Source organism: Protopterus annectens, chromosome 14.part0, assembly GCF_019279795.1.
Source record: "Protopterus annectens isolate FY-2018-M chromosome 14.part0, PAN1.0, whole genome shotgun sequence".
Taxonomy (NCBI): Eukaryota; Metazoa; Chordata; order Ceratodontiformes; family Protopteridae; genus Protopterus; species Protopterus annectens.
This window is the reverse complement of record NC_056748.1, coordinates 322855167-322870803: the sequence shown is the minus strand read 5'-3', so window position 1 is coordinate 322870803 and position 15637 is coordinate 322855167. Positions and strand designations below refer to the sequence as shown.

The 15637-nt window shown below is 39.2% G+C and overlaps 1 protein-coding gene across 1 annotated transcript in view; it reads left to right on the top strand.

Moving 5' to 3' along the window:
- The window catches only part of TACC2 (transforming acidic coiled-coil containing protein 2), a gene marked incomplete in the record, with an annotated part of 1481681 nt that overhangs the window by 910946 nt on the left and 555098 nt on the right, over positions 1-15637 (top strand).

Genomic DNA, 15637 nt, shown 5'->3' with positions numbered 1-15637 from the left:
TAACAAAATCATTTAATAAGGCTAATTCACCATTGTTCAAATTACAATAATTCTCCCCATGGGACTGTTTAAAGTGCTGCCTTATTTGTTTGTCACACATTCTTTCATAAACCCAAATGGAATTATTCAAAGGGGGATTAAAAGTACTTGGTTTTCTTAATAAAACACTTTCATTATCATTTCCATTCACATTTAATTCATTACCCCCTTTACCAAACCATACTTTAAGGTTCAATTTACGGGTAAAACATTTTAAATCAATTAAAGCATTTACAATATTTCCCCTTCTTGCAGGCACAAAGGTGAACCCCTTGGCCAAAAAATCAGCTTGTGCTGTTTGTACTACTTTAGTGGAATAGTTATATATTTTAAAATCCTTATTACTGTTATTGACTATTTTACATATTTCACCCAGTGCAGCAGTATCACTTCTCTCATCATTTACATTTAGTAATGGGCCTTCCGTTTTATCATTAGAATTCCTTAAAAAGTTAAAATCATCCACTAAAACATTAGAAACACTCTCATTTTCCACATTTAAATTAGTACCATCAACCATTTCCACCCCAGAAAAGGCCACCAAACCTTCATGTAATGGTGTAAATACAGTATTAATGTTTTGACCTGCAAATGGGCAAATATTTCTGTCATTATTTAAGTGTTTAATACACTCAAATTCATCACCCTTTTCGCCTTCAGGTGAAACACTAAAATGCAAGCAACTATTCATATTTTCATTAACAGTAGTATTGACATTTGATGAACCAAATAAACTGTCATGGAAATTTTTAAGTTTACTTTAGCTGCCCTTTCAGGACATTTTAAGCTTAACCATTTTCTATTTTTCTGTTTGAAATAACCCAATCCATTGGGTTATAGGTTGGTCTTACCCATCCCATTGGTTGATAAATATATATTACTCCTATGAAAGTAACTGGGGTCATACCATAGATAATTTGAGGGGAACCATGCATAATATAAAGCATTTATGAGCTGCTCTGTCAGTTAGAAATACAGGCATTAGTCCAGGGGTACTTTTTCTGAATCCCATACATAGACCTAAGTTGCACTTGAATATGGACAGGGATGGACTTTGTATTATGTGGATTGTGAGTATTTTCCACAGCAATGGTATCCAAACCATGCTGCTGATGTTGTAGAAGAGGTTTAGATCCTAGTCCGAGTATTTCTTATGCCATTTGACTTGGTGATGTACAGTAAATCCATCAGTAATGGGTCAGAGGATACCTTCCGTGCCAGACACAGTTCACCTCGTAGCAGTCTGTAGGATACTGAGTGTAGTGACAGGGCTTTGTGTTGGTCCATGTAGGACATGTTTAGGCCTTGTCCTATATCCTCCAGTTGTTACATGTGTCTGGACAGATACATGTCAAAGGGGGCATTATATTCAATGATTGTCCTAATGAGGGCTGAGTAAAGGGGAACAATGATATCCCTTGAGCTAGACACAATCTCTTTGTTTATAAGCTGTACAGTATAGAAGGACATTTTACAATAGACACGTTGGTCAAAAGTTAAGCCACTGGTCCACACAAGTTCCCAAATCCCAAATAATTGGATCAGTTGTTATGGGCATATTGCAGTGTGGTAGTTCTGTGAGGTAGGTGACTTCAAAAAGCATCAGTAGTGCATTTTTTTGGCATTTAGTTTCAGTCCATGATTGTGGCAGCAGTTGCTTATTTCAGAAAAACCTTCCTACAGGATGGTTAAATCATTCAGTGATTCAATGCCTGCTCCTAACATGCAGTCATCTGCAATCTTAGTCAGCCAGAGCCTTTTTGTATTGGCTTTTACTTCACAAAAGTAGATGCCAAACAGGAGAATTCCCAGCACAGAACCCTTGGAGGTCCACTGGTGACAAGTTTTTTTGTGGAGATAACTTCCCCTATTTTGATTATCTGCATCTCTCTGTGAGCCATTTGGCAATCCAGTTGGTGACATAGGGATTTATTCCCAGTTTATTTATTTTTTCTACTATGCCTGAGTGAGGAATGGTATCATAAGATTTGGGCAGGTTGAGGTAAGAGACGTGTAACATTTTGACTTCATCCATTGCTTTGGTGACCTTTTCAAAAAAATCCATCAGGTTGAGTATGTTTGACCTTCCCTTGACGAATCCAGACTGAGACAGGTTTAGTGTTTGGAGGTTCCCTATGTACTGATTGATTAATTCCATGATTAGTCTTGTGGTGCCCATGCACTGGCCCAGTAATTAAGAAGCCTCAATCCTCACCACTAACACCAGTGAGAGACGTGCACATTGGGAGGATGAGCAGTACACACTTAGTAAAGTGCAATTTCCCTTAAGAGCACACAGAGATCACAGTAAGTCTGGGACGGGTTTCTGTCTCTCTCTCCAGATCCTCAGTAAGACTCCCCACTGGCCCAGCTATAGAGTTAAGATCTCAGCTGAGTGGTCAAGCCAAAATCTCCAGCACCCTCTCTGTCCAACCAGTGCTTTCTGTCCCTGCCCAAGTATCTCACATACACACACTTTGAGATTTGATTTATATACAAACGCACAAACAATACTGGGGAAGGCTGGCACAGGTTCACTAGCTATGCACCCTTCTGTCCAGACTGTAAGGTAGTACCAACCGCCATCAACAACCCTTATCAGCTACTGCAAGGCCCTTACCAAAGGGTGACCAATTCTACTGTGCAATGTTGTCATTACTGAATTGGTAAGTGTGACTAAGACTCGAAGACTAGTTAGGAGTGGCTTGTACAGTATCACCAACTACATGCAGGTACACTAAGAGCTTAAATATCTCTACACAAAATCAGCCACCATTAATAGGTTTAAATATATTTAATAATAAATAATAAAACAACACGGCAATACTTATTAACTCAACACAGTGACAGCAGAATTAAGAAACACAGGGAATACTTTAATTTAACAACATTGTAGGACAGTCTCACATAAATACAGAAAACATCTAGACTGATCTGACTATTTTCCTATCTATCTCTAAGAGAGATACTAAGATCTAAGTCTTATTTACAGTGCAAGGCAAGTGCTGGTGATGTTGTCAGATTCAGAACAAAATACAAAATGCACTCTCTCTCTCTCTGAGATTGTTCTTAAATTAATGATACACATTACTGCTGGGCTAGCTAGATGACATCGCTATTTGACACTTGCATCTAGTTCCCAGGCTAAACAGATACCAACAGAATTTAACATGTCTCTGTCAAAAATACTTATCTGTCAGATGTACAGCTGCTAGGAAGTCACAGAGCAATACAAAAACACTTTACATGTGAAACCTAGTAATTATCTCTGTCTTAAGACAATAGAAAGAATTTGCAGCTGCAGACATTCTGTCTTTTAGCTGAGATAACACACAGTCATAAAACTATTTATTTATCAGCTTATTTTCTTAGAGTTTGCAGGTTAACTCTGTATGTTCCATTTTCTACCACAAAAACATATATTTGCATTGCCATATAGTTTGTACACATTTCTGCTGTTTTCCAGCAGGGTACACTGTGGTTACATTTTTGAAGATCAGCACATAACTCAGTTTTCTTACATTTGTCTGACAAGCCTGTGGATCATATTAATATTTACAAATGACATAGAATTATTTTCAAAATTCTATCTAGCTGGGCTGGCGCCCTCTCAGTTTATCACAAGTCTTTCCATGGCTTTGCAACAGACGCTGGTCAGACTTATGGGTCTGTAATTGCCTGAGTCTATGGAAGTTCCTCCTTTTTGGCAGAGAATGACTGGAGCTGTTCCCCATTTGCCTGGTACAAAACCTGTATGGAGGCTGAGATTGAACAGTGTTGTCAGGGGGTGAGGCTAAGTCATACTTCATACTATTTAAGATGCATCCAGTGATATTGTCAGGACCCACTGAGGCAGGATTTTTAGTTTTTACTAGCACATTTAGGACCTGGTCTTGTGTGATAGCTGGAAGTGGGCCAGTTTCAGGTAAATCTTTAAGGACACATAGAATTAGGATGAAAAGGTTGTGAGGGCTAGATTGTGCTCATGTCTTTTTTTAACAAAAAACATCTTTATTAAATTATAATGTATGACATAGACTATCTTACATTTATATAAATAAAAATAAACCATAGCGACACAATTTCAGTTGCAAATGTTACAAACGGTGCCAGTACAACTGTAGCAAACATTATACATCACTTTTAATATATTCAATCATTGTCTGTAAACCATTAGATAGCTCAATGAAATCCTGCATTCTTTTAAACTTCATTCCTCCTCTGCATTTATTGATCCCACATTTCCCATTTTTTTCCTATGTAATTTGCTCCTACCCTTTTGTAAAGATCCCAGTTCCTGTTGTTTTATCTCTGCTACTATCTTCATTACTTCTAGTAAAGTTGATTTAGATTTTGATTTCCATTTTCTAGTAATTGCTTTTTTGGCAGCCATCATAATTAGACTCAGCAAGGCCTTACTATGTCTAGGCAATTCCATAAGCAACAGTAAACCTCTTTTCCCTTGAAACTTAACATTTCTTGAAAATGCACAGAAACTCAACAGTCCTTGAAATTGCACTAGAACTCAACATTGTTTGAAAATGGACAGAAATTCAACATTCTTTGAAAGTGCACTGAAACTCAACAGTCCTTGAAATGTACTCACTGATGACAGTTTGGGAGGTGGTGTAGAGGATTCAGGCTCTAGGATCCTTTATTTAAGGTACAGAGTTTGAGCCTGAGTAAGTTAACCAACCTGCAATTCCTATCAGGGGCATTGCACACACACACACACTGTGCTTCATGTGCATCCGTAATGGCAACAGTATTGGAATGGCAACAGCTGTTCATGCTCATGTCTTAAAAACTAGTGCTCTGTGTCAAAGTTTAAGACTGCATGTATTGTAGTAAAGATGCATGCAGAGACACTGTTAAGGATGCATTTTGCATGCTTAAAGAAGAAATGTAAGTTTTGTGGCTGCCCCCTGTCCAGTCCCCCCCCCCCCCCAGCAAGTGCAACTCTCAAGTCTAGTGCTGGATCCAACTCTACACTTGGTTATGGTTGTGAGCAAAGGAATAGGGGTGAAAAATAACAACTGTGGCCATGAGTAACATATGCACAGCAGACCTTACTCAGGACAGTGAAGAAGCAAAAAGAAACAAAAATAGAAAAAGAGATGCAAGGAAAGGGATAAGTTATTTAGAAAAGAATGCTAACCAACTAGATTTCTATCCTATTTCCCATAAAATTTGTGGTTTTCTGACAAATCACTGCGATGATCTGAGAATTAAAGTCACCACATAGTGACATACATTTCAGTTTCAGACTTCAAATCCTTCAGAAAATGTATGTTAACACAAACCCTGTTACTCTAACAATGTTCTAAGTCTATAAGAGCAATATTTAAAATATGTCCCTATTTTTGGGCCTTTGTGCCCCCCATTTTGTAGGGCTTTGTCCAAATTTCTTGCAAAAAGAGGTTGAGAGGTGTGAGAGTCAATATGATCCACTGTGGTGATCCCTAACAGGAGCAGATGAAAGGAGAAGAAGAAAAAGAAGGAGGAGGAAAAGTCTGACTGAAGTAATGTTTACTGTGTGGCCGTGGGATTTGCATTAGTACTGCAGATTATGCCTTTAAGACTTTTTTCACAACAAGAATGGTGTAAGGATTACTCACTTTGTCTCATTAAGGATCTCCCTTCACACTAGTTTGCAATAGGATCTTTTTCTGAGTTGTAACACAGGGTGTTGTGTTGATGATTCTAGCAGAAATAGGTCTGTAAGAAAATTATATTGTTTGTGAAAAAGTTAAGCAGATGTCCTAGGCTTTTAATGGCCACAGATTGCCTAAAAGTCCTGAGTACAGAGCTGTGCAGGTTAATCTCTTTGGTGGGGGTTGAGATGATAATTAATTCCATGTACTGGCCTGGTATGACTGATACAGAAACAGAAGTATGGATTAATCAGGCATAAGTTATTATATTTTTATTTCATAAGTAATTATATTTTAATTCTCACATCATTACTTAAGAAAGGATATGAATGAGGTATAGCTGCATCTGATGAGCAAAAAGTTTTCTGAGTCCATGCCAGAAATAGTAAAAAGAAGAAGAGTCAGTGAAAATGTGGGAAGCACCAGTGTCTCTTGGAATGGTATAGTGACTGTACAAAGGGACAGTGATAACTGTAGTGAACAGAAACATGCCCATCAGCAGCTTTAGAAGGGGTATCTTATGTGTAATGCAAGTATTGTCAGTAAGGAAGAAGAGAGTGGTTAGTAAAAACATCGCTAAAAATGGTTAATGTGCAAGAGCCCGAGGTCCATGTCTTAGCAATTATGTATGGAAAAGAAAAGGATAAAGAAATAAGAGAACCCAGTGGACACGTGTAGAACACAGTTATGATAGTGATATGGGGGACTTATGGGGAGGATACAAATAATAAAGAGAATGGTTAGGAAATGTATTGAAACAAAAGTTTTGTGCAAGAACAATGAAACAGTATGTGACCTCTTCTGCAACATCAACAAAGTAGTTTGTTACTGACTTCAAATAGTAATATGTTATGCATAATGACAATATCTCATTTAAGAATGATTGTAGAGGGATAGGGAACATCATGTAAATGGTTGAAAAGCCAAAAAAATTGAGGCAGGGTATATATTTCTTCTCTTGAAATTAGTTCAATTTAAATACCCAGTAAGAGGCAGTAAACTGATTTCATAGAGCATAAACTGGCAGGTATTAATCATGTAGTCTACCTAGACTGTCATTATTTGCAGCTCACTGATAAGTTGCAGTTTCTTTTTAACCTATATGCCGCATTGGTATGGCGGTAGCATTGTTACCTCACAGCAAGAGGTTCTCCCATTCGATGCTCGGCTTGGCTTGGGAGTGCCTTCTGTGTGGAGTCTGCATGTCCTCCCTGCAGTTGGGTAGCGTTTGAAAGACATTCATGTATAAATGGGCGTGCCTTCGTTGAAGGTTGGGCGACGAGTTGGCACCTCGGCTTTTCATAAAAATCTACTACCAGTCATTAGTGGACTGGAGTTCCGCTGTGGCGACCCCTTACTGGGAAAAGCCGAATGACAAACAACAACAACTTGCCTCTTACTATAACCCACATGTGTTGCTTTATTTATTTATTTATTTATTTAACATGTAACATTTGTTAACTGGGAAAGTCTGATTTGGAACAAAGCCAATTTTCAGTGGAGGCCCGAGGAGAAACACTCCAGATGCATGTCTTTGTAAAGTGGAAGGAAACCGGAGCACCCAGAGGAAACCCACATGAGCCCAGGGAGGACATGCAAACTCTGCACAAAAGGCACCCCAGCTGAGAATCAAACCAGAGAACCTCTTGCTGTGAGGTGACAAAGCAACCGCTGCACTAGCTTTATGCTTCTTCGATGTGATTTTGAATTTAGCCACAGTCTTTTGCTCAGCACCCTCTTGGGGTGAACTCTTTCATACATCTACTACCCTTAGGTAGTCTTCCTCTCTTGCTCCTAGTTCTTGAATTTGTCCTCCTTCTCTGTCCCCACATCCTCATGTATAATTTCATGGTATCCCATGCATAACAACGGCAATCTCACATTAAGCCAAAAAGATATGCAGTGTTGGGGAAAACAAGCACAGTGTAAATTTGAGCACTCATTAACTTTTATGGGGATGGAAAGAACTTTTAAACAGCATTCTGTGACTGTGTATGCTTTGTTAAACAACATGGAGTTAGTAACCTTGTTTAAGTGACAGGCTGAACTATGTCATTTCAAATAAACTGTAAATTCTTATGGAAATTAAACATATCAAACCACAATAGAAGTGTTTTAACAATGGTAGTGGTTCCTCTACCATCTGTAGAGCTAAGGTGACATCTGCTAAAACCATTACAACCAAAATGGATTTGGGAATGGGAACTCACTCCATTTGTCTGTAACAATGAAAAGTGTGATTATATTGTATAGGCGATTCAGCAGTTCATGCTGACTGATAGATGAGAAAGGCCTGCTCTTGTCAACAATGTGAGTTTGGGGCAGCAGATTATCAAACTGAAAACTGTCAAGGTCAGAGCTTGTTTTGTACCTCCCAGAGAGACTTTGATTCCTAAAGAGTTAACAGAATGTGCCAATCTGTGTTTGTCTTGTTGGAAATCAACATAAGGATGTATTGCAGCGTATGTTCTCCCATTTAGGTTATGATCATTTTCCAGTAGTTTCGATATCTAGGAATAACATGTGAAATGGTTTTCCCAATGCACTCTCCATACTGCAGTCCTTCATGTAAAGATCTCATGACTGAAGGGCTACATTAAGCAGAGACTTCACTGTCAGAACATCAGTGACTTTATTTTCCTGTAGGTCGTAATGCACAATAAAATACCTGCATCTGTTTGATGCTGTCCATTTTTCCTCATACTATCATCTGCTTCTGGAAAAAAACAGGTAAACACAAATTATAGCATGTTTATTTCAGAACAAGAAAATCATTTTTAATTGCCAAGACTGTAGTGACTGCAGAAAAGTTTCTGAACTTGTAAGTCCTCTAGCTTTATAATTTTTGGAGTAAGAGTAAAATTATAAAGTAGTATAAAGTTGATAGCGAGCCTTAATGGATGAGAAGAGATCGCAGAACCATCTGAGAGATGTCCAAGGGAATTAGACACTGAGGAAGAATGTTAATATGTGAAGAGTGCTTTGATGTAAACATGACTCATATTTGAAGTCTTTATGTCTGTAAAGAATGAATTATCTATAGATTTTTAATGTGGTTTTGTCTTGCTTTGCATTGCAACCACCAAGCCTTATTCACAACAGTCATGCCAGATTGTTGCTTTACTTACTGACATGAGGCATGAGAATGAAGGAGGCTGTCCTCCCTGTCAGTAATCAGGTGAACTAAACTCTTACAGCCTAACATTTCTCTGGCAGCTGATATGTGTTTCAGAGATGCAAGGACCAGAGATGCGTTCAATATTGTGAGGGCTTTGTTCTGCACATGCACAATGTAGGCCGCCAGGTTAGCAATGCCCTTTGAGGGCAGAGAAGGCAGTGCCACTAAAATTAAGCTCACATAATGTGTTGGCCACTTGTAAGCTTCGTAATATTGCTGAGGAATGTATTTTGGTTGACTTTTGAATTAGCTGCAACCCTAAGTTCTTAGCTGGCCTTGCATTTCCTAATGGTAAGTTTGAGAGTCTTCCCATTTTTAAATATCTTTATAATGAGATGGCCAAGACCCTTTTTTCTTGTACAGTTTCTTGATGTGATATTTCCACCATATGGGTATGGTACCAAATTAACTGTTATACTTGCATCAGACCAAGAGGGACTCAAATTCAGAGGAGTATGCAGCATTTAAGGATTAAGGTGGAGCTCAGTATTAAAGGATTCAGTAAAACTGGGCCAGATTTCTTTAAAATTAAAGAAGAAATAAATAAAATGCTGAGTCGGTACAAAAATAATTTTGCACCGACTTGCAGACATGGTACAGTATGGGGATTATATATATGAATGTATTATACGAATGTAAGACATACTGAAGACTATGACGATGTATAAAGAGGAAACAAAAAATTACACAGTATAGGCAAAATAGAAAGAATAAGTAGACAGAATGAAGTAAAATGTGAAGAAAATGCTTTAAGTGTTGGGAAATGAATAGGTGTAAATTAAGAAAATTCAAAAGTCATAAAAAAGAAAATGTGTTTGAAAGATCTTGGGATAGTAATCACGCAGGCAGTGACACAGAAAATTCTTTCATAGAGAAGCTGTTGAAGGAATGAAACTCATTACACAAATTTAAAAAAATAAAAGACTCAAAGTTCAGACTCAGTTTGTGCCATTATATTGAATGAGAGATTTATCGATAATGTCCATGACAGATTTTGCATGATGCATACAAGCTTGTACAAGTCTTTCATAAATGAAAATGTTTGCATTTAATTTAGATTGCTTTATATTGGATTATTCCTTTAGTCTTGTGAAGTTTGTTTATATCACTTTGGTAAGTCTTTGTGTATCACCTTCACTGTAGATTTTTATGTAATTTGCAATGGACGTACTTTTCATTCGAGACCTATTGCAGTTACAGTTAAAAAGAATGTTGAAGAAGACTGATCAAGGAACTGAGATACATTTATCCCAGTGGTAACCTTGCTTTTATCTACATGGATTCAATTTTATTTGACCCTCTATGTCCTACTAATACAGAAAAAAGAAGTAACCAATAAGTCACCAGAGTGATGCACAGTAGAACAGATTTTGATAAAATACTTTTAGCAGTGACATGGCAGAGGCTGTGGAGGGGAAGGTGTGCTTATTTGCCAATGACTTGAAGATACACTGTAGAGTTAGAGCTTAAGTGTGGGCAGAAAAAAGAAGTAGTACCTAGGCAAAGTATAAAAAAAAACGTGTTTGGGTTTGAGATTTACTGAAGTAAGTGTAAAATAGCATGTTCTGGGTATAATACTTACATAAATGGAACTGGAAAAATCATATCTGGTGGCTTAATGGTAAATGAAACAGTAGTGTAACTGATGCAAAGCTTTGACATACAAGTAAGTGAAGGTGCTACTGGCATTGTACGAATTTCTGAGGCTTTATATCACCACCAGCTCCTACAGTGAAGGGAACATTTCTGTAATGAAAAAGACATGTTGAAAACAATTTAAACAAGAGTAAACAAACATGGATTAGCGTTGATCATAAAGTCATATCAGGAAAGGCTTACAGATTACAGTAGACAATTCACACAGGACGAGATACAGGAACATTGATTCCAGAGATTAAGGTTCATAGGTGTTTACTAGGCTAATGACCACAAGCTCCTTTTGAAGCCTAGCCATTGCATCCAAAATCTCTGACAAGTTCTGGTACCCTTGATAAGTTTAAGCAGGGGCTTGGAAGATGAAACATTTATAAGCAGAAGCCTAGGAGATGAGCCATTTACAGGATGCCTGTGCCCATTAGAGACATAGGTGCCAAATCAAGGATGAATTTCCCATTCCCCATCCAGTTGTCCAAGTTACATTTGAATTGGGTTAGGAGGAATTTTACTTCACATGGATGGGGAGCTTGTTCCAGAGAAGGGGTAGTCTCTGGGATACATACCTGTCTCTCCAGCAGGTCCTGTTTATATCACTGCCAAGGTTTAAATCTTTAAAACAGGAAATTCTGTTGCCATTTGTTTTGCAGATATGCAGGAGGTCCATCAGAGTGGGGTCTGACAACAGCTTTTATGCCAGGCATAGGTCTCACCTCAACAGATTATAGGAAACAGAATTCAGGGATAGGGCCTTGAGGCAGTCTGCATAGGACAGGTTACTTACTGTCTGTATTCTTTTAGTGAGGAAACTCTGTGCACGTTCCGATTATGGGATATTCCTGGTTAGGTACATACCAAAGGGTTATTGTACTCAATGATAGGTCTGGCGAATGACGACTACAATGGAACAATGACTTCCTTAGATCTAGAGGCCATACCTTTGTTTATAAGTTGCACAACATAGAATGATTTCCTCACTACTGTAGACATGTCCCTGACTACTGGGTTAACTCTAAGGGGTGTGTTGTCAGTATGATAGTTACCAGGGATGGATGACTTCCCAAAGTATACCATTATGCATTTCTTATCATTTAGTTTTAGTCCATGGCTCTGACACCAGTTATTTGTCTGCATCAGTCCTTCCTGGAGAACATTTGTGTTGGTGGGGGATTCAGTGACAGCTCCTAATTTGCAATCATCTACAAATTTAGTCAGCTAGTGACCACTGACATTGACCTTGACTTCAGAGATGTAAACACCAAAAAGGGGTGGTCCCAGAACTAGTCACTGAGGGACTCTGCTTGTGATTGACCACTTAGTGGAGGTGGACACCCCAATTCTAAATTTCTGGTTCCTGTCTGTGAGCCAGCTGGATATCTACTAGGTAACATAAGGGTTTGTACTTTGGCCATACCAAATTAGGCAGTCTGAACTATTTTGCCCTCATCCTTTCCTTTGATGACCTTCTCAAAGAAGTCCACTAGGTTGAGAAGGCATGACCTGTCCTTGAAGAAACCAAATTGGGTTGAGTCAAGTGTCTGGAGGTTTCCTGTGTCATTATTGATGACTTCCATGGCTTTGCATATGAGACTAGTGAGACTTACGGGTCTGTAATTTCCAGGGTCTGTAGATGGCTCTCCTTTGTGCAGTGGGATGACTGTTGAGGCATGATGCCTGTTTGGATGTTACAGTTAAATAGCAATTCCAGAGGGCATAGGTCATGTTTCATGCTGTAACAGGTACAAGCAAGCAAAATCTGAGGATAATGCTATTCAATGCTAGAAGTCTAAACCTCATAATGCATTCAATCGAGGCACTCCTTAAAATGGAGAACATCGACATCTGTGCAGTTATAGAGACTTGGTTAAAGGCTCCAAAGAGCACCCCTGCATTACCAGGCTATAATTCATACCAAACCTTTCGGCCACCTAACCTGGACCAAAACACTAAAGGTGGAGGCATGTCCATATTCATTAAGGATATCCACACCTCCAGGCTAGTTGCTCAGCTTAATGCATCCAAGATTTTCCAAGTGCAACTAACTCTGAGCAAGACCACAATCCAAATTGTAACTTGCTACAGACCCCCCACCATGCCCCAGGATTCCCACTTTTCATTTCTTGATACACTAGAAAATATTAGGGCACAACCCAACACCCTAATAATGGGAAATATTAACTGGGAAAACTACTCATATACCAACTCTTTTGCTCAACATTTTCTGGAATATATAAATTCCAATGCCTTCGATCAGCTTATCCACACCCCCACCAGGGGCAATATCCTAGACCTGGTCATTACCAACATGGGCGACCGGTATTCCACACCAGAGGTCAATTCCTCGTTGGTCAGATCTGACCACAAGCAAATTATCCTAGACATCCACATCCTGCCCCTACCCCTAATTAGGGAAACCACTGTAAAAAATTTCTCCAAAGCCAACTTCAAGCTTCTTAAGACAGAAGTGGCAAACTTCATGACACCCATGCAGATGGTCAGTAGAGGTACAACTGCTGAATCCTACATAAATGCACTTTATAAGCACTTACATGATTGCATGGATCATGCTATCCCTAACAAAACCAAGATGCTATCCTCCAAAAAAAGGAAGCCAATCTGGTGGTCCCCTGCCATAAACAAATTCTACAACAGAAGAAAGAAACTGTTGCAAAAAAGAGTAAAATCCCATGATTGGAGAAACTCCCTGGTCAGCCTCAGTAAGAAACTGAGATCCCTCATAAAATTCTCCAAAGCAAGTTACAAAAACAAAATTGCCACTGATTCTAAAGACAACCACAAAGCATTCTGTAGCTATGTCAAGAATCTTAATGGCAACGCTCAGATCTGCTCTGAGTTACAGCACAATGGCACTAAATATACAGAACCAACTGATATTGCTAACATCCTGGCAGATATGTTCAGTGCTAAATTTACCCCCCCACCCCCACGCCCACCCCCTAAAGGGCCCATCTCTATACCGGAAGAATGCAAAGTTCCTGTAATCATGGCTACACAGGTAAAAACCACACAATCCAAAGCCAAGAACACAGCATCCATGGGACTTGACAACATCCCAGGCTGCGTTCGACACGAACTACAGAATGAACTGGCACCCCACCTAAGCACCATGTTCAATCATAGCCTCACCTGAGGCTTTGTGCCCACTGAATGGCGCACAGCAACGGTTATCCCACTTCACAAAGGGGGAGCCACGACGGACCCCAGGAACTACTGCCCTATTAGCCTAACGAGCCTGGTCTGCAAGGCCATGGAACGTATCATCATGGAACTTATAAACAAAGACATTGGTAATCTCAAAACTCTGGACTCCACCCAGTTCGGGTTTGTAAAAGGCAGATCATGTCTCCTAAACCTGATAGACGTCTTTAAAGCAGTCACCAAAGCTGTAGACGAGGGTAAGGTGGCTCACACAGCCTATCTAGATCTTGCCAAGTCTTTTGACACCATCCCCCACTCTGGAGTTATAGATAAACTCACTAAACTTGGTATAAATCCCTGTGTAACAAGATGGGTTACCAACTGGCTCACTGATAGACCCCACACTGTGAAATTAGCAGACTCCAAATCCGACTTCAGACCAGTGACAAGTGGAGTACCACAGGGTTCAGTCCTGGGTCTTCTCCTGTTTGGTGTCTGCTTTTCTGAAGCACAGGCTAACACAGAAGGTCTTTGGCTAATGAAGTTTGCAGATGACTGGAAACTAGGAGCCATAATCGAAACTCCTAATGATGTGGACATCCTACAAAAGGGCCTCACTGAGACAGATGCCTTGTGTCAAAGCCATGGCCTCAAGCTCAATGCCAAAAAGTGCATTGTCTTCCTCTTTGGTAAAAACTCTGCACCCATGAGCTACCACACAGGTGGTAATCTACTTAACATAGAAAGTGTGATAAGAGACCTTGGGACACAGATGGACAGTAGTTTCTCCTTTGATAATCACATCGCCACAGTAGTCAGGAAATCCTTCTACGTGGCACACCTCATCACAAAAGGTTTCTCATCCAAGAAAAAAAGAGGTCATTGTTCCCCTCTACTCGTCACTCATTAAACCCATTGTAGAGTACAATGCCCCTTTTGGTATGTACCTCACAAGACATCTACAACAACTGGAAAGGCCACAGAAATACCTCACAAAGAGAATTATCAGCCTCAAACAGATGCCCTATGCAGATCGTCTAAAAAAACTCCAGCTTTACTCCATTGCATATCGCCTACTCAGAGCCGATCTCTGCCTAACATACAAAGCTATGTCAAACCCAGAGCTGTTGGACATGCTTCACTTAAAGAAATCCCAATTCCTCTGAGCTACATGCTCTAGGGACCTAAACCTTGTCACCACAATAAACAGAACATGCTGGAGGGATAGATTCCTGTCCCAGAGACTTCCCATACTCTGGAACAAACTACCTATCTATATCAAACAAAGCTCCTCATTAGCACTCTTCAAGAAAAATCTTGATGATTGCATGGGAAATAGGGAATTCACCCCGGGGATCACCTCTGTGGCTCTGCTCGACAGAGGCACAGGAAAATAATTTTCTTGGGTGGCAAAAGCCAGGGTACCTTTTTGGCTAGGCTTATATAGGCCCTAGGGCCAATAGCCTAGTACCTACCTATGAACCTATGAACCTATTTAGCAGGCATATAGGGATGTTATCTGGGTCCTTTGAAGTCAACAACCAGGAAGTACTGCTATGCATAAAGTAAGCAAAGGAAGCCTTTTTTTTTAATTTACCCTATTCCCCACTGTAGTGCAATCTCAGAGTTGGTATATATATATATATATATATATATATATATATATATATATATATATATATATATATATATATATATGTATGTGTATATATATATATATATATATATATATATATATTTATATATATATGTATGTATTTTTACATATATATATATATATATATATAGTTGGGGGGGTTGGGAGGCACCTTGGTTGATTACATTTGTGATGTTGGCCTACTATGGCCATTTGATGTTTTTTTTTTTTTGATGATAAGCATTTTTGATAGTTTAAAGTTTCACTGTTTAATGTTCGATTATATGGGGTTTGCTGTAATTCATATTCGATGCGTGA